The sequence below is a fragment of the Diceros bicornis genome, chromosome 6 (genome assembly GCF_020826845.1).
Source record: "Diceros bicornis minor isolate mBicDic1 chromosome 6, mDicBic1.mat.cur, whole genome shotgun sequence".
NCBI classification, from domain to species: domain Eukaryota; kingdom Metazoa; phylum Chordata; class Mammalia; order Perissodactyla; family Rhinocerotidae; genus Diceros; species Diceros bicornis.
The window spans coordinates 86,199,091-86,224,383 of NC_080745.1; the positions used below are offsets into that span (position 1 = coordinate 86,199,091).

General features: G+C 47.3%; 1 long non-coding RNA gene across 1 annotated transcript; it reads left to right on the plus strand.

The window, feature by feature from the left end:
* The first annotated feature begins 14,719 nt into the window (after nucleotides 1-14,719).
* LOC131406835 (uncharacterized) lies at nucleotides 14,720-24,216 on the plus strand. Its single transcript, XR_009220360.1, has 3 exons — nucleotides 14,720-14,893; nucleotides 21,895-22,060; nucleotides 24,016-24,216. It is a non-coding gene; the product is annotated as an uncharacterized LOC131406835 (long non-coding RNA).
* The last annotated feature ends 1,077 nt before the right edge of the window (nucleotides 24,217-25,293 follow it).

Below are 25,293 nucleotides of genomic sequence, written 5' to 3' on the forward strand. Positions count from 1 at the left end.
ATGGATGGTGGGGTTTTAATAGGGGCAGTGATGACCAGTGAGCTACATAAAGGCAGCTGTCTTCAGGCCAACCCTCCCCGAAATGACAACATATGATTCCTTTTTCCTCTATATATACGCCTTGAATATTCAAATCAATTAAACAATTAATTCCCACCCTGCAAACTTGCATGTCAAGCTTCAGCCTGTGGCCAATTTATTTGGTTGAATTATAACCCCCTGAAAAGCAGCAGTACCTAATGGAAAAGCTGACAGAGTCTTAAGTACATGTGGTGAGTGGAACTGCTATAATTAACTCTGCTTTGGATCTCCCCTCCCCCATTAATATTTTAAAGATTTTTAATTAAAATAATTACATGAATTTATGAAAAATATTCGAGCACCTAAAGTGTTTCTACAGTGCCTCCGTCTCAATGTGCCCGTTCCTGGTGTCACTGGGGTATGGATCCCCACCCTGGTTGTCATTGCTCTGGTTCCAGCTGGGGGAAATATTTATTTCAGAAATGGAGACCTCCTTCTCCCTGTCCCTTTGGAATCTCTGTATTAGGAACGGCACGTTCACAACCAGCCTACCAGCCTTCTTGTCTCATCAACATGGGAGGTTCTTTTTTTCTCCATCCTTTTGTTTCTTCTTTCCTTTCATTCCCCACTCCTTTTATTCTCCTGGAATGATGCTCCGGAGACAAAGGCCCCTCCTTTACCCTTCTTCACTTTGTTTACCGAACTTCCAAGGCAGTATAGTGCAGAGGTCAGCAAACTTTCTTTGTAAAGGGCCAGAGGGAAATATTTAAGCTTTGTGGGCCATATGGTCTCTGTCGCCACTCAACTCGGCCATTTTAGCACGAAAGCAGACACAGACCACACGTAAATGAGTGAGCGTGGCTGTGTTCCAATGAAACTTTATTTATGGACACGGAAATTTGCATTTTATGTAATTTTTACATGTCACAGAATATTCTTCTTTTTATTTTCTTTCCAACCATTTACAACTGTAAAAACTATTCTTAGCTCACCGGCCATTCCAAAACATGCAGCAGGTGGGATTCAGCCCTGGGGCTATAGTTTGCTGACCCCTGATATAGTAGACTGATTAAGAACATGGCTCTTCATCAGGGGTCAGACTGCTGTTCTGGCTGTTGTAATGTTCCAGCTGTGTGACTATGGACCAATGGCTAGCACTCTCTATGCCTCAGCCTCCTGGTGTAGACCATGGAGATGATGACAATGGTACTCGCCTTGGAGTCTGGCTGTGATGATTCAACACGAGCTTTATGAAAAGCAGAGGGCACAGGGCCTGGCATGTCATAAAGCAATAATAGTGCTCACCCAGGGGCTTCTCATCTTGGCTCTGGCATTAACTTGCTGTGTAGCCTTGAACAACTGACTGGACTCTGCTAGACCTCAGATCTCTCATTTATTAAAAGAAACAAACACCTAAAACCAGAAACACCCAGGCTTGGACTAGAGCATCCAGGTGCCACATCTGGCCTCAGGGGACCTGATCCTCTGGGGATGAGCATCACATTTATTGGCCTCAGGATGGTGGCCCTGGTGGGCTTTGCTTCTCAATGTGTTCCCAGTCTGCAATTGTTGATCAAATATGCCCTAATGTGAGACATTGAGTTCTGAGCTGACATCTCTTGAGCGCTCTTGGAAGAAAGACTGGAGTCCTTTTGTTTTTGTGACTGGCCTTCATCTGCTGTGCATCTGCAGCACTGCAGATGTTCTGACAGCTCGGTTACTGTCCTCACCAGCCCTGTGCTATATGCAAGGAAGATAAATTTGGAGAAGTTAAGACAGACCCCAAAACCCAAGCCTCAGTCATTCTCTTTATGATTGTTGCCATGTCTATCCCTCATCTGTGCCATTGCCTACTTAATATTTTTAAGATAGACTTACTATTTGTACTTAGGTTTCTTTTTAAAAGATTTCCTTTAAATAAATCAAGTAAAAATGAGTTTAAAACACGGACCATTGAAAATCATTGTAAGGATGGTCAGTCATATATGTCTACTCTTCAGAAAACATTGCACTAGGCTCTTGTGCTCCCAGCTAAATGTGGCCAGAGGCTTGGCATCTGGCGGGTCCTTTGGATGGCTCAGCCCTTCCTACAGCCTTGGCTACCATTTCCTATTCCCCTTTGTCTCTGTGCTGGGTCTAGCCCATGTCAGAGGACTTCCTCCCAGCTCCTCCCCTGCTTGCCACAAAGCCAGCTTCTGCAGCTGCTGGTTGGATTAGCTCCCAGGTCAGCAGACTGGCCTTTAGAGCTGGTCTTGCCACCCCATTCCTGCCACTCCCCCAACCCCCCCAACCCCCACTGCATACAGGGATGTTCTTGACTTCTGATTGCCTAGGTAAGTGTTTAGAAAGATTTCCAGCCCCACTGAGACCTGCGTTCTGATCCCACCTGGGCCTCTTGCCAGCCATGTGGTCTCACTCACACAAGCCTGACCCTCTCTAAGCCTCAATCTGCTTCCCTGTAAAATGGGGGTATTAATAAAATGTCTCCCAGGGATATCATGAGGACGCACAAGAGAAAGGCCTTGAAAGCGCTCTCTAAGGAAGAGGAAGCATTGTGGATCAGCAAAGAGCAGAGGCAATCCGCCTCCACTGCTTCCTGCTGACGTAATCCAGCAAGCGATAGTGTTGATGATAGTCTGACAGTGGAATTGTGGATTCCCAGACACCACCTCTGTCTTTTTCCTTCCCCCCACGGCATTTCTTTGTCTATAGGGCTTCCCTTTGGACACATCCACAAATCGACTCTTCTCCTGGAACCCTGGAGATGTCCAAGCAACCAGGTAGGGCCGCTGTGGCTGTGTGCCTGCCCCCACCAGTCTGAGAAAGCAGGCGGGGTATCCCACAGCCTCCCCACCTGGGCCAGGCCCCAGCCCACTGCTGCCATTGACTCATACTTGAATCCAACTCATCTTCATTTTATGAGAACCATCCCTGAAAATCCCCATGTTCAAAAGATGACACGGGGGAACCATGGAGCAGGCTCATCATTTGAATAATCAGCCATTTAGTGACATGTCTAGCCTGGTTTAATGACTGAATCAGTGAAAGTATGACCCCGAGTGCTGGTTAACTTTTAAAATAGCTGTGCCCACTGCATGACACAGCCAACAGGAAGCCATTAAGGCGCTAGCAATTACCACTTCCATCCATCGGCGAAGTCCCTATTTTATTTTAATCTGCGTAAGTGCATTTTCTGCACGAGGTTAAAATATAAATCCCTTCTCCTGAACAAGACTGGTTTTCTGGCTGACTTGAGAGCACAATTTACAACTGATTTAATTTGTTCTTCACAAACATTCCTAATGACATTACCCCGGTGCATATACAGACTGCCTCCTCTTATTCCATTAACTCCCAAATCGGGTTTAAAGACCATATTGATGCTAGATGTTATTATGGGTGATTATCAAAACAACAGACAACTCGGCAAAGTGTTTACTAACTGGTTTATATATAATTTCTGTAATAACGACAACAGATGGTAATGCTACAAACACTAAATCACGCTTTTCGCCGCTGAAACAAATTGGCAGCCTGCAGTACAGAAATGGTGTACGTACTACATGCAGATGCTTCACTCATCAGCTACAGTGTTCATCTTATTAGGAAATGGGTCTGTTACCGCTATTACAGGTAATCTTTCCATTTACAATTACAAAATGTATATTTTCAATGAAAATGGTTTTCTGCGGCTAAGCCGCATGAAGGATATTTCCCCCTCTAATTACCACCACGGTGAATGCGCGCCCTGGCCAAGCCCTGCCGGGGCTGTGTTTGTTCTAGTTAATGGTGGCGGCTGCGTTTCGGTTGTGAGGAGATGAGTTTCTTTTCAAAGACCCTCCACTTCTTGCTGGAAAGGCCACGATGCAGCCCCCAGAGGTGGGTCCGCGGCTGCTTTAAGGAGCAGTGCAAGAACAGGGTGAAAAGCACCTGAACACGGAGGGGACACTTCCTCATCTTAGTGTATGTGACCTGCGATTCTCCCATCCGCTGAGAGTGAGCGAGTGTTAGATGGGTGAGAGACCCCGTCATTGATAAGCTCCTTCTCCACCTTTTAAAGATGGGAAGCTGATGTCCCACAGGAGAGGCTTGCTCCAGCTCCAGGTCCTGCAAAGCTGCAGCCAGGCCTTCTCCCTGATCCTGAAGAGTCATGAGGACGACCGGGACCAGGCATGGGGTGTGCCTGCGCATCATCGGCACTCGGGAAGTGTCCAGCCTCCACCTCCTCCTGCCACACACAACTGAGAGTGGGCTTCTCGTTCCCTTGAGCAGGCTGTGGGATCCTCGAGAGGGGCTGGGGCTGCATAGGATACTTCTCTGCAGCCCACACGACCTACATCCCCATGGTCCTCACCAGGATGCCCGGCAGCCAGGCCAGTGGGAATTCCTGCTTGGCCAAGGGAGCAGCCCCTTATCATTAGTGGAGAGTGGGTGACACCCTTTGCCCCTTCCACAACTGTTTTTGGAAGAGCGATATGCTTGCCCCCCAGCCAGGACAAAGAGCTCAACACAACCCAGAAGGAGTCTGATGCTGGAGGTAGGTGAGTCAGAGAGCAGTTCCAGGCCCTCCAGCCAGGTACTGACCCAGACTAGGCCCAGGTGTCTGGAGCGTCTTCCTCCAGTTGGCCCCTGACCACTCTTTTAACCGGGTGGTTCCGATATGCCTTTGTGTGAAACACATCCCTTGGCCCCTCCCTGGGCATTGAGGGTTAAAGTGCTTCCTGTGCTCAGCTTGTGCCTCTTGCTGTTGGGGTGCTGCTATGCCCCGTAGCCTCTGACCTGCAGGGCGAGTCAGCCCTGAGGATTGACCCAGGATGGGATCCCGTCACGCTCTAGTGAGAAGCCAATCTCGAGCTTTCTGATGGCCACTCGGTGAAGGGACAATGAATCATTTCCTCCCTGTAATTTTCTGCATGGAGGTCTCTTTACTGTCCCGCGGCCACTTCCCTCTGATCTTGGAGGCGGGTCTGCACCCCGGCCACACGGCACCCTCTCCTCACCTGTACAGTGAGCTGCTGTTCTGGGGGCTTGTCACAAAAGAGCAGTGTCCGTCTTTAGTGGTCTCAGAGGAAGCACCTGGTCTGGGTAAATTTTCAGAAGAACCCAGCCTGGGCCTGGCGCCTCACCAGCAAGGCTGCCTGGGCCTCCTTCTGGGCCAGGTATTTGCCAGGAAGAGAAGGAACTGACCATGTGGGACACGCAGGCTTTTTCTCTTTTTCTACGCTGGAATTGGTCCTTTGCCTTGGAGGGCCATGGAGTCAGTGGAAGAAGCCCGTTGGAACTGAACTTGAGGTTAAATCCCAGCTCATGGCTTATTTGACAAGGGATAAATAACAACCTCTTTGTGCCTCAGTCTTTTCATCTTTAAAGTGGGGAGAATAGAACCTCCATGTGAAAACTTGGTACAAAATGGGCTCTCACAAAATAGAGCCATCTCTGTGAGCTCCGTGAGATTCATAGGATTATTAGGCATTTGACATTTCTTTCCAGAATCCAAGCCAGGGAGAATGTTGGCTCTGCCTCCAGTCTCTCTGTTCCTTCCACAGTGGGTGTGGTCTTAAAAACCTTTCCTTGACCACATCCTAACCACTCTCATAGTCATAGACTGATTTTAACCCATTAACCACTCCAAAAGGAGGAGCCTCTTTGTATTAAACAATAAACTAGGTGAGACATGTGAAAATATTATCTGGGCCGCATGGTACAAAAGGAAACGTTTGAGTCCTAGTGAATGAAATCTAATCCCATATGACAATATTTTCTTTCAACAGGAAAGGTTTTCCTGAGATGCCACCAGATGAAATATTATGAGATAGTGGATAGAAAACTGGAATTTGCCAAAAAACAGGCCTGGGAAAACGTCCTTGCCCTACTATATCCTAGCCTGGGAGCCTTGGGCCTCAGTTTCCCTATCTGTAAAAAGGGGCTGGGCCTTGGACTAGTCGGTGCCTAAGGACCTCGCAGCTCTGCCATTTCCTGTGTCTGCGACTGCTGGAAGTCCAGCAAGCAGAAAGACTTCCAGTTGGCAGAAGCTGCCCTTGGGACCCACTGTCTAGGCAGGAACCAGGCTCTCTCTGACTTTTCAGGGCCCCTGAAGCTGGCTCAGAACTGCCTTAACCGCCAGCACAAGATGACTGCAGTTCTCCTCGCCTGCATGGAGCCCCGCTGGCATAATTAACAGACGTGTCGCAAAGTGTATCTAGCATATCTAACAGATTTTTAAAAATGCCTTGCAAGGATTATAAAAGACTTTAATTAGAATTTCACAAAGGTGGAGTCTGAGAATTTGTTAATTGCCATTCCTGATTTTTTTCAGGGTTCGGAGCCGCTTCAGAGACACGAAAGAGCGAACAGTGTTTTAAGGCCACCGTACAATGTGACGACAGTGATAGATATGCTAATTTCTTCATTCACTCCACTTCACTTCTTTTATTCTTTCCAATTAAAGCAAATGCTGCTGAAACTGTAATTAAGCCAGGGCTGGGCCCTGATTGCCCGCTGTTTTAATGAAACACTATTGATTTTTCTTTTCTTTCTAATGGTCACACATGGTTCTCAATGGTCAAACACACGCCTTGCTACAATGTCCCCAGCAAAACTTAATTCTGGCCTGGTAAAGTGGAGGCCCTATGGAGAAGCTTTCAAAAGGACTATTTAGTGGCTGCGGTGGTGTGTAAGGCTCCAGCTTGTGAGGCCACACTGGGACAGGAAACACGCCTGCGACTGCACGACCATCCAGAAGAAACGAAACGCCTTCGTGAAGAACTCAGACTCTTTTTATTCTGGTACTGTTTCCTCAAGGAGCAGCAGGTTAGTTAAACTCGAGTGGCTTAACTAAGCTGGATGTTAAAATCTGGGCAATGTGGAGAATATATATTCTTGACAGATGTTCACAAGCCAGAGAGCAGTTTCGGAGACGAAATATGGGAAGAACATTTTACTTCTCTTTGGCATTAATTTGAGAAAAAAGTTTTTTAATGAAGCATCGTTCTGAGATTAGTCTTTCATGTACACCCCCACCCTGCAGTGAATACGTAGATGTCATGCAAATAAAATGAGGGGGGAGGGCTCCTGGGAATTAAACATTTTAATAGCCCAGTGGATATTTAATGGTGCAAATCAGTATTCTGATCAGAAAGCGTGGTTTCAGATGTGGTCGGTGGTTCTCTACACTTAGTGACAGGGTTCACCACGTGGCTTGGTAAGGAAGCATGAACTCGTGTTTCCCAAAGAGCCCTCTGCTCAGCCCTGCTTAAGCAGAGTCATTGCTCAGAGCTAGAGCCCAGACCCAGGCAGCTGGAAGCGGAAATCACTCCCGGCGTTCATCAGCGGGTTCTCCTGAGAGATTTATTGATGGCTTTTGGGGTTGGGGAGTCTGGGAGCAGGGAGGCAGTGCATACATCCAGACGAACTGCATCATGTTTCCCTCACTCTTCCCTTCTCACGTCCGTTCTCCGCCCCTCCCTGTCAAATTCTCATTGCTCTGTGAACTTCTTCCCATACTGGGGCAATTGGATGAGATTCCTAAAGACTCAGAGTGGACATATGCTTGCTGTTCTGAGAAAAAACTGCTGGATCATGAGCCTCGCACCCTTCCCAAGTGGGCCAAAGTGCTAGGCGGCAGCTTTGTCATCATCAGAGTGTCATGGCTCCAGGGCTTCGAGTGCCTACTGTGGTCTCGAGGTTGGCGAGGTGCTTTACACAGGTTGTCCCACCATAGCCCCGTTATACCTCCATCAAATAGAAGAGGAGACAGGCCAGAGGGAGTTGACACCATCGTGAAAGTTCTGTAGCTGAGGCAGGGATGAGGGTACAAAGCAGATTGCCCCCCAGGCAGGACAAAAAAGAATGAATGATGTCAGCATAAGGTTGATTCTGGTCCTGCTTTCATCATGAACCTGGGACACTGGTGACCTGGCCCAGCCCATCCTCCCTTGCAAGTTTTCCTTCTTTCTCGTCTCTGAGGGGAAGGTGAGGACAGGGTTTGTCCACCTCAGCATGATTGACATTCTGGGCTAGCTGTTTCTTTGTGGGGGTGGGGGGGGTGGGGGGGGGATAGGGGCTGTCCTGCACGTTGTAGGATGTTTAGCATCACCCCTGGCCTCAACCCACTCAATGCCAGTAGCACATCCCCGGTTGTGACAACTGAAAATATCCTCAGACATTGCCAAATGTCCTCTGGGGGAGAAAATTGCTCTTGCTTGAAAATCACTGGTGTAGGCATTTATGCTTTATTTGTTTGAAATGTGGTACCATTTTAAAACACTCTCACCAAAAGCTTTGTTTTAGTCTAATGGCCTATGCCAAACAATTGGGCAGCAGACATTCTTGTTTTAAATAAAAATGAAAACTCAAAATTCAGATTTAAAGATTAGACAAAAGGTCATATTGATTTTTTTTTTTTTTGATGGACCCTAGGACCTTCTCCAAAGAAATTTTCAGGAAAGACCATGGACTGGGAGTCAGAAAAGCTGTGTGCACTCTCAGTCTGCTCCTTGCTGGCCAGCATGGTGGCGAGTCCCGTGTCCCTTGAGCCATGAGTTTTTGTCACTGATTCGAGGAGTGTGCTACAGTGACTCATCTCTGAGGGTCCTGGTAGGACTGACATCCTTCATGATTGAACAGGAGCATGATGAGTAGCACAAATGTAGAATCAGGGAATTTCCTGTTATGGGCAAAATCCACAACATCTGAGAAAGGTAGGGAAGGAAATCGAGAGAGAGCCACCGAGTGCACAAGAGCGTAAGGAAGACGCAGGTAACTGATGGGAGATGCTGGCACCCGAAATTCACTACGAATTGTAAATATTTCACTCAAGAACCTGGCCTTAAATCATCTAAAGCTTTCCAGGCAGGCTCATGGATGCCCATGTCTCTTTGTATAAGGAAAGTCACAAGGAAGATTGGATTCATTTTACAGAGATTTGCTTTACCTCCATGTCAGGAAGGCATTCTTCTTCAGCAAAAAAAAAAAAAAAAAAAAAAAAAAAAATTAGTTGGTGCTTTGTGGTCTAGGACCACTTGCATCCCTGCTGGCACTGCTCAGGGTCAGGGAGAAGGCTGGTTCTTAGATGCTGCAGGATTCTGGAAGGAAGGAAGCAAACGGCACCTTGAGGGTGGTTGCCAGAGCAAGATTCCCAGATGAGAGGGAGAATTTGGAATTGTTTAAAGAGCAAAGGTGAGTTCTCTTAAAGCTGCTATTCCCAGGGCTGACCCACAAAAGCAGAGAATTGAAGGCTGTTTCCTGGCTAAGCAGGGGTTAAATAGAAGGACCATGGCTTCTCTTTCATAGCATCTATTTGGGAAAGAGCTGGCTTCCTATATGTGCAAGAAAAAAACCTCCCTTCCCATTTGCCTTGCCTTCATTTCGTCTTTCTGCAGGAACAGCCATTTTTGAAAACCCCACAGAACCAATGACCTTCTTTTTACAGATAAAGAGGAAAGCTAGATTTTTTAATTGGTTTTTAAAAAATTGCAGGTACTCTGGACAGAGACGAAAGACTCTTTTCCTGGGTGTTACCTCTGACATCTTGCTTGTTTGGACCGGAGAGAGAAAAAATGGACCCCAGGAATGGAGCTGCAGGGACCCTGGAAAAAGGGGACACCATCATGCCACCGTCGAGTTCTGTCAACTGTCAAGTTAATTAGAACAAAATTAAAAACACATTTGCCAAGATGTTCTGCAGCCAAACCAGTTAAATAGAGATTTTAACAAAATTGAAAGCATATTATACTGAGATTTGTGGATCCTGGCCCGGTGAGTGAGTGCTGAAAGTGTGATAAAATAACAAAATTGCTGCCTAATAATCTATAGAATAATATTGTCAACTAATGGATTATAATAAAATAAAAGCTGTTATTAGGGTAAAACATTATAACAAAAATCCAACTTTTATTTGCAGCACCTCCCCCTTAATGGTTTTGAGCATTTTGAAAGGTAATTTAAACAAGTACATTGTATCCTTATTGAAACTGCTTCATCTCGCTGGCTGCTGAAAATGGCTTTAACCATCTCTCTGAACAAAAGCATCCCTAATAAGACAACAAAAAGCCCAAAGCAATGGCCCAGCGGCATCGCGCTCCGCCGGGAGGAGCAGAGCCTCTGAGGCAGCAGCTTTCTCCTTGCATGTAATTAGGTGAATTAAAAGGACAAAGTGGTTAATGTAACTGTTGTCTGGGGGGGCCCCAGCCTTTTCATCCCATCCATTTCCGACAAGAGCCTGTGGCTTTTGCTTCGGCAGTGCAGAGAAGAATGTTGGCGGTGAGGGAAATTAACAAGCTTAATCTGCAAGGAATCTGCTCTGAGTCGCAGATGAAATGTATCTCCAGCAACCAAAGGCTAGTCACTCCTGCTTCCCTTTTATATGCCTAATAAAACTTACGATAAATTAACTGCATTTTAGTTTGCAGCCAAGGCTCTGTTAATCAGGGATGACACACAAGGTAGTCAAGTTACAAGGAGCCTTCACCTGGTGCATTTCAGTTATGCGGTCAGGAGGGTGGGATCCACTCTAATTAGCCTTCCTTCCGACGTTGATATTTCAAGTACTGGTTCATCGCTGGGTTTCATGTTTTTTTAGTAACAGCGTAGTGAGAAGGGAGATGTGTATTATCAGGCTGGGTCACTTGACTTGGGGGTAGGGTTCTTGGGAGAAAATCCTTCCAAGACAAATTGACTCTCTTAGAGTTCTTCCTCTAATTGATGCTATGAAGTTTCCTTGTGAACTTTATACATTGTTTATTTTCTATGAGCTACGCCCATTCTTCATATGGACCCATCAGGAATTACCATCATGGTAATATTATATAGTAAAAAGAAAAACGAATTCTCATTCTGGTGTTTAGTTTCATTCTCTGTAGAACCGGGAAAATGATCCACTTGGGTTTTGTGCCTGAGAAACTCCAAAAACAGTGGCAGGTGCAGTGAGAGGGATAAACTCCACCCCGTCTGCCATTTTGTCCTCTTGGCGTAACGTTGACTCGAAACAACAACTTGGAGCCTTCCATGACCTACTGGCAAATTATGACTTTGTTTTATTATAAAAAATAGAAAGTGGAAAATTAAATTCATTAGCTCCAATTACTAAATGATTCATCTGGCTGGTTAATGAAGCTGCACATTATGCTAACAAGATAAAGGCAAAGAATAACATGTGGGGATCAGTGGCTACAGGCAAGCTGTGCACTGCTCCTTTGGAAATGCACAGCTGAGGAGTCTGGACCTTGAGATGGATGGCATGACATAGGGGAGCTGGCGGGGGAGACAGAAGTGGGGAGGTTGGGAGGGGGTGCTCCATTTGCCTCTCAGGCAGATCTGAGGAGGCTAAGTCAGGGGCTGACAATGCTCCAGGGGGCTGTGGTGTGCCTTGCGCCTTCTCTCCCTTCTGAGTGTGGGAGTGGCTGATGGAGACTTCAGTGGGAGACCTGTCTGCTAACAGAAACAGTGCCAGGTCATTCTGGCAGAAGGTTGGGCTCCAAGCTCAAGGCCTTTGAAGCTCTGGAGCTTCAGGTAACCTTTAGGTTGGGGATATGAGGTTATTAGGAACAGAGAGACTGTGGAGAAGGTCCGTGCTCTCCACATTCTCAGCCATTTCCTAAGCTATTGTTGGAATCTAGGCTCATTGCAGAGGCGAAGGATGGATCCCTGGAGCCATACGGTATGGATTTGAATCCTGGGTCCTCAAGGTCCCAGCTTTGGGACCTCAGGCAGTCTTTTCCTCATCTGTAAAATGGGCACAATTATGACACAACCTTGTAGATTTAAGTTTTAGTCTTTTTTTTTTTTCAAGTACTCTTAGTGGTAGTTGTAGTCATATGGCTGTCATCTCCCCCACCCCCACCCTTTGAGCCTCTACTGCATCACGTGCTTCCCCACACCTTTGTTGTGGTCACATCCACTGTCCACGTTTCTGGATGGGGGGCCTTAGATAACCCCAGTGCCTGCCACACGTCTGAGCCCAGAGAGGCCCTTGACGAATACTGCTTATGTAAATGGATTTCCAGATTTTTCCACTCACTTGTGCTGAGAGAACAAGCGCTTGGGTCATTGCCGAATCTGCCGGCTACAGCAGGTCTGTGCTCTCACCAGACTTCACTATCTCTGCTTTGCTTCTTGGAATTCTGCTTCCTACTCTCTGGTTTTCCTGGGCACTCCTCCCTAACTGGTGACCAGAAGCAGGTGGGTCTCCAGCTGCTCTCTGAATGGCTGTAAGAGGACTCTGTCATTACTCCCACCGCTTGAACTGAGTCAATCTGATCCTCAGTTTCTAAAAAACATTCATCAAATAGCAAGAATAACCCAATTTTGAAGGCAACCTATTTCTATGATGCACTGTGAAAGGAACCTGGGATTTTGAGTTTGAATCCCAGCCTTCCTAAGAACTGTGTGACTTTGGCCAAATCCCTTCACCTCTTGGGGATTGGTGACAATAAAGTGCCTGGCTGATGTGCGGGGTGGTTGTGAGCGAGGCTCTTTGGAAAGGGCAAGGTGTTAGGTCATATGTGCCTGTCTGCATCTGAGTCCTCTTTCCCATTCTCCGGAGTGGTGAGAAAGTGGAGCATCTCTTACATCCATCAAGTCCATGCTTCCTGGGAGTTGGGCCCAGGAACTGGGACAGGGGGTTGAACCTGCAAGCTGCCCCTTAGCACAGTCACTTTGGTGCTTCCTGCACAGTGGATCCAGCACCCAGAGCAGCCAGCCCATTGCTTGGGCAGAGGAGCAATGCCAAGCGAACTTGCCTAGAAGTTCACCTTCTCCTCTTCACCCAGGAGGACCTGTCAACACCCCCCTCCCCTCTCTGAGGATTAGTGTCTGTATTCTTTTGTTGTCATCGGAATTGTCCTAATCTTAGTCATAATCATCTCAGCCACGATTGGCTGAGCATTTTCTATGCGCCAAGACTTTCCAGGTGTGATCCCCATTAGGCCTCAACAATAGGTTAAGAAAATTTGGGCATTCCTTTATCTGCTGGCTCCTGGTTGGGAAAGATTTGTTTCTATCTGTCTCTAACGTACAAGTGAAAAAGGCATCTTAATCTTGGAAAGAGTGTGAGTCAGAGAAACCTTTGGATAACTGAGGTTCACCCACACTTCCCACTGCCATCACTCCTGCTTACAACCCAGGCACCAGGCATTGCAAGACGAGGACGGTAATCCAGAGGCATAATTTGGTAATACTACTGAGACTGGGAGTCTGGACAATTCTGACTGTGGCCAGTAGTTGTGGCAATCTGGCTTCTATAGGCATTAAGTGTCTTTTTACTAAAAGATTATGATTTTGCAAAATTACGTTAGGCCAGTTAGCAATGTGAATGGACTTAGGACCTCCTGTAAATGGTCATTTTCCCAATATAATTTTAATATAAGCATGTGCTTTATAGGGTGAAAGCCTTCATGTTACATACTCCCAGGAAGTCAATGGAAAGTGAAATTAATACCTATGTGAACCGTAAAATTAAAACAAAGTAAATATATTGAAAAGAAGCATGAATAACATGCTGTTTTGGATTTGGGGTTTTGTTCTGATTGTTGTTATTGTTTTTTACTCCTCGGTAACAACCGTGTTTAGAGTGGAGGACGGAGGAGCATCAGGAGAGGGGAAGGCAGAGAGAGGGCTGCCGTGGAAGATTCCTGGGTGTTGGGAGAGGATATGGGTGAGAACGTAAGGGAAATGTGGGGTGGATCTTGGTTGACCGCTAGGCAGGGCTGTTAGGGAGAGTTGGGCTCAGAATCCAAGGTCTGAGCAAAGCTTGGGCACTCAGGCCAGGCCCGCAGCCTAGGAAGTCTACACACAACACCAGAGTCAGAAAGAGCTTCAAGGACAGAGCGGGCAGTGAGTCTGGGGCAGGGCGCCAGGCAAGGACAAGACTGAGCGGTCGGTGAGCCCAGAGTGCAGAGTGCAGCACTAGTAAGTGAGGTGTCCGGCCTCCTTGGCCTTCTTGCAGTATGTCCATGACCCTTGGCTTCCGGTGTCTGATGAGGCTCTGATGCCAGAAAGGGGAGCCCGAGGACCCCAGGCAGGCCTGATTCTGGGAGGCAGGAGAACATGCTGACTTACAGGTAGGTCAAGCAGATGGCTAAACCTCTTATCTCAGAGGCTGAACTTCTAGGGGTTGGGGAGGGGAGCCCCCAGGCTCTAGGCTAAAGCAGCAGCTTTGCATAAAAGTAAAATCAGGACTGGTGGAGGGAGCCACCTTCAAACATGAAATCGGGGAATTTAACATTCACAGATTTGAAAAACACAGAAATGGGCGTTTCTGATTGACAACCCTGATGATCTGATGCATTATAACAGAAACCAGTCATTAGGGCTCAGATCGTTCAGTTCTGCTGAAAGACGGCTCGTTCCATGGCTCCCAGTTAGAAAGCTCGTGAACCCGGAAGGCTGATTGATGGGAGGTGGAGGCAGGCCTGGGGAATGACTCAGCAGTTCCCGAAGGCTCTTGTGCAGCCTACAGCTGGCTTAGTTTGGGCTGATATCATCCCTTTGTAGTTCTAGATATTTAAAAAATGCTGCTCATCTTTTCCCTCTAAGAGGTTTTTTAGCAACGCACTTCTTGGATTTGGAAGCATCCTCTGACATGCTGAGTGACGCGTGTAGGGAAACTCCGGCAGCAGACACTGGGTCACCGTTCCTCCCATTTCCTCCTCTGCTCACCTTCTGAAGGCCCCACTGAGCAGCCAGCTGGCCACGCCCCAAAGCTGCTGGGGCAGATCGACTCTGGGCATGCAAGTCCTCTGAACTCCCGGCTGGCACTGGCAGCCCACCCCTTTGGCCTCACCTAATGAACCGGCTATAAATACAAGCCGTGAACGCTCCAGAAGGACCTTGGGTACCAGGTGGCCACTACTCTCTGTTCTTTAAATGCCAGTGGGTAAGTAGGGTGAGGAAGAAGCCGCTACTCTTGGGCCTTGCTGTTCCCACTGCCTGGAAAGCTTCATCAGTTGTCAACGTATCTGAGAACCTTCCTGACCACTTGCTCAAAATAGCAACGCTCTCTGGCCTCCATCCTCTCTTTATGCTTCTCTGGGTTTTTATCACCATCTAGCTTCCTATATGTCCTTCACACTTATTTGTTTCTTGTCTGTCTCTCCTCCTAGATTGCAGGCTCCGAGAAGGCAGGGCTTTTGGTTCAGCTACTGGGGTGTTCCTGACACCTAGAACACCATCTGGCATGCAGTATATGCTCAATAAAAATCCATATAGTGAGCTCACGTGTGGGCGTAAGAGGCCCCAGGTGGTGCGATGTTGAAGTCCCACCCTATTCTTCAGCAGAAGCAGCCCTTGCTCATTTCCACTGCTCGTGTGTGCTGGGGGCTGGGCCTCTGGGGCCGGCATATCCCCTTCTCTTCTCGCGTGTCTCTTCTATAGCCTGTCCTTGGCTCCTCACACACTCCGCCGTTTAGAGTGTTCAGCTGCTTTAGGAAAGGGCAAGAAAATCATAGAGCACACACCAAAGCAGGAGAGAGAAATGGTCAAAATGAAATCAGCCCCCCCAGGCCAGCCTGGCTGAGCTTATCTCCCAATTTGTCTATTTGATTCATTCAGCAAATAACTGAGTGTCTGCTGTGTGTGAGGCGCTGCGCTGGGCCCTGGGGGCAGAACAAGGAGCAGAAGTGGAATGGCTCACCCCCACATCATGCTTGCATTCCACAGGGGAGACAGACAATGATAAAAAAAATCACGTAACTGAATACGTTTTTGCACCTTATCCTGAGGGCAGGGAGGAAAAGTGAGGGGCACTGTGATGGGGGTCACAGGAGCCTGACTTGGTGACGTGGTAGAGGTGTCTGGGCAGGCTCCCAGAGGAAGTGATTTTTGAGATGAGATCTGAAGGAGAAGCAGCCAGAGAGGGGGTTAGCCGGTGAAGCGGGCTGTAGGGAGAGAGCATTGCAAGTAGAGGGGACAGAGTGTGGGGAGGCCCCGAGACAGGAAAGATTACAGTGCAATTGAGGAATTAAGCAGACGACACGATTTCTTCCTACCTTCAGCCTGATCCTTGTGGAAATATCTGCTTCTTTTATTCTGGTGTCAAGGTTTCACAGTGAGCTTGCCTTTCCAAGCTCCCTGAACCTAGCTGCTTGTGCCTTCTGGAATGTACTTGACACCTTTGGATGTCCACGCCTCCCTCAGACCTGTTCTGCCCAGGAAAAGCCCTGCACAGGGAGGAACTGGTGGCCATGCCCTCTCTGACTATCTCCACGCTGTAGCAGTTTACCCCCAGTGCCTCCGGAAATCAATCCAGTGACAGCTCAGCTCCATTTCTTGAGGAAATTTTCAATTACAGGGTAATTGGGCTTGAGGTGTGAAAACAAAAAGTGCCAACAGTTGACACAAGGATCCCCCTTTTACTGACTGAGCCATAGAATGTAGGACTAACATTCTAGAGCTTTTAACATAGCATGCCTGTTTCAAACATGTAAAATATAGCATCCCAACTTATGCTAATTATTTAATAATATAGTTAGTTAGGCTTGAGTTGTGAAAATCTCGACCTGGGTAATTACAGTGCACAATGCTCTAATTAATGACTATAGAAGATCCATTTTCTAAAATTAGATTCTCTCTGTGACTGTCATGAGCAATGGCACCATTTTGGTGGAGGGACAGGGTGGCTTTCCCCGTGACCAAACATTGACCTTGGTGGTGATTTCTAACCAACTGCCATTGGCCATCTGGAGGGGAGGAGCTGTTGCTGCATAGACCATATGGCTGCAAAGCTAGAGACATTCTAGCTAGGGTGCTGGCGTCTTTCTAGCAGGAGAGGAAGTAAACGTCACCCTGCCTGGGTCTTACCTGCAAAACCAGGCAGTGGAAGACTCCATCCTGCATCATGGCTTCAGGCCCACAACACAGGAAGGCCTATGTGTGTGTAGGGGGTGAAACTAAACAACTGTTCCAACGAGGTCTCCACTTTTAAGGAGTGCTCAGCCATTCATTCATTTCACAAGGGTATTTTCTGAGCACCTACTGAATACCAGGCCCTATGTGAGGGTCCTGCCTCTGAGGGGCTCCCAGGTGGTAGAGGAGGCAGGCAAGGGAGCAAGCAATGAGCTCTGAGTGTGGTGAGTGCTGGTACGCAGTATACAGGGTCACTGTGTACGTCCTGAGCACCACTAGGCCTAAGATAGTGGCTCCCTGTCTGCAGTTCTCAGATATGTCGAGAACCAGGGAGGTTGAACAGCGCTGGGAGAGAAAGAGGAGGACGGGAATGATTTCAGTATTTCTAAATCCCTCCTGGCCAGCCCACATTTCCTGGTGATGAGAGATCACAAACTAACGGAAGTGTTACTTACATAAAAAATTGGGGGCTGAAATTACATTAATTCAGTCTAGGCAGATGGGTAATCCCATCCAGATCACAAGTACAGAAGGTCTTGTTATGCGCACATTTTTGAAAGTGTGACTGCTGTGTCGGACCTCATCAACTTGAAGTACAGCTAATTCATTTTCCGATTAAAATGGGCACGAATAAGGATGGGCTACATTTACAGCAAGTCCAGTGTTTCCCTTGGAGTTTTCTCTTCTCCCTTGAATTGGACAAGAATCGGATGAGGCCGGACCTACTGCAGAGGTGGCACAGAGAGCACTGGTCAGTTCATCAGGGCTCGGGGAAAGGGGTTAGTTTAAGGCTGTGGGTGCTTTCATCTTCGCCACAGGCATCACTGTTGAAACTAGACTCACACTCTCTGGTGCCCTTGTTGGTGGCTGGGACAAGGCCCTCACTGGCCCAGACCCCGCTCAGGGAGCAGTCTAGATTCCCCTGGTTATAGCTCCTCAAATGATACTCCAGTTCCTGCAGCCTCAACCATGCTGTTCCTCTCTCTGATAATTGTCAGAATCCTTCAAGTCTCAGCCCAAATGCCGCTTCTCCTATCTACCTGTGCCCCCAGCCCTTCAGGTGTCACAGTTGTCACGAGAGGCCATGTACACAATTACAGCCATGCGTTGCTTAACGACAGGAATACGTTCTGAGAAATGCCTCATAAGGCGATTTCGTCATTATGCAAACCTCATACAGTGTACTTACACAAACTTAGATGGTAGCGCCTACTATACACCTAGGCTATGTGGTACTAATCTTATGGGACCATCGTCGTATATGCAGTCCACTGTTGACTGAAACATCATTATGTGACGCACCGGTAAAACCCCCCTTCCCTTGGTGCACACGCTCTGTCTGGGCAGAGGTGGCATTGGATGTGTGCGTTTTCCTCCAACAATTCCTGATTCATGGTAACAACTCCACTCCGGGCAAGGTTTCCAATTCCTTTGGGAGGTAAATGACCTACCAGCTGATGTGTGGCACCGAGTGCATTTTCTTTCTAAGAATAATGAGAAACTAATCATGAGTAGGTTATATTCTCCTCATTCACATAAATGGCAGCCCAAACTTTTGCACCTGAATATCCTCATCTTGTCTTTACAAGCTTGGTGGCTCCTCAGACCATGACGCCTAAGTGAGCAGTGGCTGGTTGAAAACGCTTGATCACAGCAGACTGGTGTCGAGAGACAGTGCTTTTGTTTGATGAACCTGATTTTTCACTTTTAAACTAGCTGTTTTGGCATAGTGTGGACAAAACCCCAGGAAAAGCCATAATTGAGTATTGAACCATCTTCTGCACTGACACAAACAACCTTGGTGATTTCCAGGGTCCCGCGCTGTGTCATCGAATGGCTAATTTGATTGTAAATCCTCCTCATTCCATGACAGAAACACTTAGCAGTGGAAATGTCTGAAGAAGGACCCGTTCCTTTAGATGAGTGGCCGCTGATCTGCGTGCCCTGGTTAATCTGTATCAGAGTCTAACTTTCCCTTTCACATGAGGATGTGTCATACATGGAAGGAAACCAACAGATGTCTTTAACATCTTAAAGACAGAATCCCTTATACAGCCTAATTTGTATAAATTCAAGGCTCTTGCAGTCTAGTTTGAACAAAGGCTAAGATAAATGGAATCGGTGAGACACCACAAGGGTTTCATTGCTAAATGTTTCCTACTTGAGAGGGAAGGTGGTCCATGATGGCTATTGGTTGTGTGTGTCCAGCGTCCTTTCCCTTCCCCCTCCTTTCGTGGGGACAGTCCCTCTTTCCTTGGGACCGCTTCTCCACTCCATGTGGTCCTGGTGGGGCTGTGAGCCTCAGTGCGCTGCCCCCTCCTGGGCACAGGGGGAAGTGCGTGATGCGGGAGGTCCGATGGCGGCATTGCACCCCCCGATGCCTGATGAATCCTACAGTGGACATGTGGACATGTGACTCAAGCTGGGTGCCCCAGGGTCCTGCCCCAGGGCTGATATAAAGATGGTAGAAAAAGAATCTCCCTCTCTCTGGGCTGGCTCAGCTGGGTCTGCTGGCAGCCATACTCCCCACCCTGTGGGAAGGCCATCTGTAGCAGAGAGAGTGAGGAGGACGAGTGTGGAGAAGCAGAGACAGAGGGAAATGTGAGAGGGTTGGTTGGCTGACTGAATGGATGGGGAGAGGTAGAATGGACAGAGGTGGAGAGAGAGGTAGAAAGAAAGACAAACAGAAGTTGAGAAAGACCCTCCTCCATTCGCCCCCATCCACCCACCCACACACGAGTGGCTGCAGCTTCAATCCTCCAAGAACTGATTCTTTAGCTCACCTTTAATTTTGGGCTCACATGCTCCAGTGTTCCATATCCCCTAATAAATGCCCTTTATTTGCACGGTAGTTTGAGGAGGGTTGCCATCACTTGAGAACAAAATAGTTCTGACTAATACGAGGAGGGAAGTCTCCACCAAATAGAAAATGCCTTTTACTTGAACAACATCACAAGACACCTTCAGGAGGGACACATGACAGTGCTCCAAAGATTATACAGCATCAGTGTTGGAAAGAACCAAAGCTGCATCCTGCTCAGCATTTCCCCAAATGCGGACATTGGGATGCAGTAGGTTTGTGGGATTTAAAAGACATTTCTTGAAAAATATTAGGTGGTCATGGAAGTGGGGAAGGGTGGATTAAATAAGTTGTTTAACAAATTTCTTTACTGCGGGACTTCTCAGAGCCTTTACAATGCTAAGGAGCAGTGAGTGTCTTTAAGAGGGGAGTAGAGAGTGCAGCATTTCCCAAAACATTTAATCAAAAAAGCCCTTTGAAATTCATTAACATTGCATGATCGTAATGTAGTTCAAGCCACTACATTGGTGACTGAGACTCAGACTTTGAAGTAACACCCCTACCATCTGACCTGGAAACCGGGGCCCTGTTCAGAGCTCCTCCATCTCCTTCCACCTTCTCTTCTGCAAATGTGCTGCAGAAAACGGACATTCAGACTTGACAAGGAGAGCGCTGCTGGCAAGGCCCTCGCCTCTGAGCAAAGGTGATGTGAGTCTCTGGCAATGACATTAAGGCATTGGCTGGGACAGGCAATGGCCAGGTCTAAAAGGGGTTTCACCAGAACTTTCTCATCTAATTCTAACAAGCGTCATTGTGGTCCCCAGCAGGGTCTCCGTGACGTATGGCCACCATTACAGCACGCAGTTGGCCAAATGTCCTCAACGATAATGGACGCTCATCTGGAAGGTCATTACCACAGGCCTTGGAAATGCCCCCTAATTTTAGAAACACTAAATAACTCATATTAGTGGCTGAGAAAAAACTCAAGGCCAGTCTGTGTTAATTCACCCAAAGTGAATTTTGACTTTGTTGTTGTTGTTGTTGTTTGGTGTTGTGGAACAAGTTATGGCGAAGCAATGAAATGGCTTTGTGTTTTTATTCTCCTGCACGTGAGAAATCAGGAGATAGTACCTTACAATGGTATGTTACTGTTCAACCGGGGAAAACTCCACAGTGCAGAACCCAATGTTTTTTGTTTTAATGTTTGGGTCAATATTCCTCAATATAATACTTATAAGTGTGCATATGTGTGTGTATGTAGTTCATTGGCGCCACCCTACAACTGTTATTTGAATGTTTCCTTAGGATTTCTAGCTCTATCAGCCAGAAAGGTCATTCTAGTTGAGGAAGCCCCAGTTTGGTGGCCCCAATGCCATTCTTTAACTGCTTTGAGGAGTGGGTCTGGATCAGTCGACTTGAATGACTCTTACAAAAGGGAAAAGAAGACGAGGACAACCATAGGTCCACCTGGAAGTCTGAAACCTTGTATGGAACATAGGCAACTTATGGCTGGACCCACACATCTTAGATGAAATTGTAGGTCCCTTTGGTTAAATGGAGGCAATTAGCATCATGGAAATACAATGACAACAACTACAATAAGAAAACAACTACAACTATAACAACTGACAAAGGGAGGGGCACGTTCCAAATGCCCGAGACTGTCCTGGGCACTTTATGTGAAGTGGGCTTGGTCTTTGGAGCAGGGAGAGCTGGGCTCAAATTTCAGCTCTGCTGCTTCCTGCCAATGTGTTCATTGGCAAACCAGCCAACTTCTTTGAGCCTTAGTTTCTCCTTCCACAAATGGAGATAATAAAACCTTCCTTGTAAGTTTACTGTCAAATACAAATCCATGTATGTGAGACAGTGTAAACCAAGTGCCTTTCAGAGCACCCGACACACAGCAGATGCCCAACAGGGAGTTTCCTTCTCTACTGGGAGAACCCATTAGGGCTGGTTCTCAATGTCAGATGACGGGACTCAGGGCTTGGATCAGGCTTGGGATCACGGTTTGTCCCGAGCTTAACCTGCACCTGTGACACCAGAGGGTCTGGGTTGCTGGTTGTGTTCATTCCCTTTCGACCTGAGCCTGTGTGATGTGCCAGCACCCGTGTTGTACACGGGCGACTTGGGGATGAATCAGATATGTGGTCCTTGGGTGGCGTAGATGGGTTTGGCAAGACCCTCATCCCCACCCTTAATCTTTCTTAAGCCTTTTCTTGGAAACCTTTTAGAAGACATACCTGGGAGCCACCTACATCTTTCTCCTGTGTGGAGAACATCATATCCTTCTGAGATGAACCCCATCTCCGTGCAGACATGAAGCCCAGAGGCTGGAACATGCTTCATTCTTAGTTCTCCAGACTCCACAAGGCCAGCTAAACAGAACCAAAGGAGAAGGTAGGCAATTGTCTGGATAGTTTAGACAAAAGTGGATTTATTTTTGCTTTATCTCTTTCTTCTTCTCCTCCTACCCCCCCTTTTTTTGGTCCTGAATAGTCCAAGTCACTGGGACTGTTCTCTCAGCTCTCAGAGAAAGGACCACCAGGACCCCATCCGAGTATCCCTTTGTTAACCAAGGGCCCCAGCTCCCGTGGCTTATTAGGGCAATAAACAGAGGTGGTGTATCATAGAGGCTGTTGTCCCTCTGCCAGCACTAAATAATTCTAGTAACTGCTTGATGGGGTAAAGCAATTACGATGCATTTTTCATTCAATCAACTGAATCAATTAATTGCTTTACTCACATAGGAACAACAAAAAACAAATCCCAAAGCCTTCTTGTTCAACAGTAAGCATGCTAGATAGGCTGCTTTTAAATCCAACATTTACATGAAATTATCTTCTTATATAATTAACAGCTACCAGTTAATAAACATGCCGCAGATAAAAGAGGAGCCCTATAAATGAACAAAATGAAAAAGCACCATTTAGCATGCTAGAGGTAATAGAAGCAAGCAGGCTCCATCAGGACTGAGAGCCCGGCTGGAGATGTTTCCGGAAGACCTGTTCTCAGAGGCCATGTGGACAGTTGAAAATTAGAGAGAGAAAGAGAGAGAGAGAGAGAGAGGGAGAGAGAGAGGGAGAGAGAAAGCCTACCGTTTAAAAATCTCTCGGATGAAAAATATGTTGCCCTTCTTGGGAGATGGGGGGGGTGCTCCCCTAGGACAGTGCTTCATGCATTGGTAAATATTTTGTTACCGCAAATAGGAAAAGGTCTGAATTTCCTGGATTGCCCACAAAAGGGGAAAATGGAGAGCGATGTAGGTGCAGAGGCCCTCCCCTGAGTAGTCCTTAAACGTGGTGGGTTAAGTCCTCCCTGAGACTATCTGCGGCATTTGAAATGGAAAGGCCCACGTTGCTCCTCGGGAGCTTTTTTGCAAACAAGCACGTAAAAGAGTGAGCCACTGCAGCTCTGGGTGAGATTTTACCCAAGGGGATTCTGCAAAGTGGGAGGCAAACCATTCCACCTCTAGAATGCAATATTTATACATTCATCAGGGGAAAGCTCGTGACCCTTCTTTTCAGTTGTAATGGAAAAACAGGACTTATGTTTAAGAAAAATTTTTTTAAGAAGATTTCTCTCCTAACAAAGAACTTTCACATGCTAAATGTGAAACCCCATTTCATTTTAGGGGGTTTCATTTTGAGGGGCTGCCCCACTTGGGTATTTTGAGGGGGTGATTCCCCTGCTGCCAACAGGATCTGGCAGAATAGTCTATATACTTGGCGGGGAAATGGATTTGTGTCAGGTTAGGATGATTTGTGTGATGTTCGAGTGCAGGTATACCCCAGTCCCTCGTCTTATCCCAATAATTCGGGGCTGCATTCATAATGGCAGAGACTCCTTGCAAATTTGGGAGATGAAACCGTCTGAATTACAGGAGCCCCTGGTTAGAAGGGCCTGGCCAGCCCTGTGGGAGGGGGAATCCCTTCTGACATTGGCAATGCTGTCCCAGCTCTGGATATCACAATGACACAGTGACTACCTGTGACCCTTCTCTCGAAGGACAGGCCACTGGATCCCTGATCCAAATGCTGGACTCCATTTCCACTGCAGCTTGGGAAGCCTTCACTCAAATACACAATGCTTCCAGAGGGAGTCTCTCCCTTTCCTGGAAAAAAAAAAGACAGACCACAATGGGGAGGGGAGGGAGGTAGTCTCAAATCTAGAATACAGCATGAACATCTGAGATGGAACTCTCTTCTCTTTCATAGTGTGATCAAACACTATGGATAATGGAAGGCAAAGTGCTCAGGGAACATCCCAGGCACCATACTACAATGTAGCATAATTAGCATCATCATTTCCTGTTTGCAACATAAATTCAATTTGCTTTCCCGGTGCCTCCATAGGTGATGTGCCTGATGCAGGTGTGAAAGCTGTGGATCTCCTGGTGACTTCAGCCCCTTTGTGTGTCTGGAACCAGCTGGAAGCTGGGGGCAGGTGGTTCTACTCATCCTCCAGGCTTTATGTGAAGATGTGCGAATGTTTTCTCCTGCTGAACTATCTTGTCTCCCTTGGTGTCCAGAGGCAGACCATGGCTATGTAATCTGTTCTGTGGGGTAGGAGTGGGGGAGTGGGGGAATACTAATAGTTTTTATTGGTTCCTTACTATGTATTTGGCCCAGAGCTGAGCATTTTACACCCATTATCTTATGGTATCCTTACAACAGTGCCATGAGGGCAGCTACTATTATTGTCTCCATTTTACAGATGAGGAGACTGAGGCTCAGAGAAATTGAGTGACCTGTCCAGGGTCAGAAAGCTCGCAAATGGCTCAGCTGGGATTCAAATCTAGGCCTTTCTGATCCCACAGCCCCTAATCTTAGCCATTATGCTATACCGTCTAATAGTTCTAATAAAATAACAACCATAGTAATACCTTATATTTGCACGTTTCGCTTCAGCAAATCCACCGACTGCTCTTACATTCCAGGACTTATGCAGGACACGGACACACAAGGAAAAGGCAGGTTTGGTCACTGCATTTGAGGAGCGATCACTGGAGTGGAGGAGCCAGATGTGTAAGGGAAAGATTATACCACTGTGCAGAAACCTGCAGGGTCGGAGGCCCGGGGTGGGGGATAGTGGCTGGTGAGAAAGTGACTGTGTGCGGGAGGGTCAAGCGGCTGGGCGAGGGAAGGCAGTGCAAAAAAGGTGGCATTTAAACTGGTACTTGAGGGATGAAAAGACACTTTTCCGTCAGAGGAGGATTGGGCGTGCATTTCAAGTAGAGGACAGCTTGTGCGAAGACACAGAGCCGTGAAAAGCCTTGAGGTATCTTCGGAAAGAAGAGTTCTGTGTTCTTGGAGCGCTGGGGACGTGGTGGACGGCAGCAGGACTGGGCAGGGGGAAGGGTCTTGGGGCAGGCAGAGACTCCTAAACAGGACAAAAAAGCAGTAATCAAAAAGGGGGAAATTGACACACACACTATATTAAAGCAATGAACTTGTCTTAGTTGGCTCGGGCTGCTGTAACAAATACTGTAGACTGGGCAGCTTAAACAACAGACATTTATTTCTCACAGTTCTGGAGGCTGGAAGTCTAAGATCAAGGTTCTGGCAGGTCCAGTGTCTGGTGAGGACCCCGCTTCCTGGTTCATAGACAGTTGCCTTCTTGCTGTGTCCTCA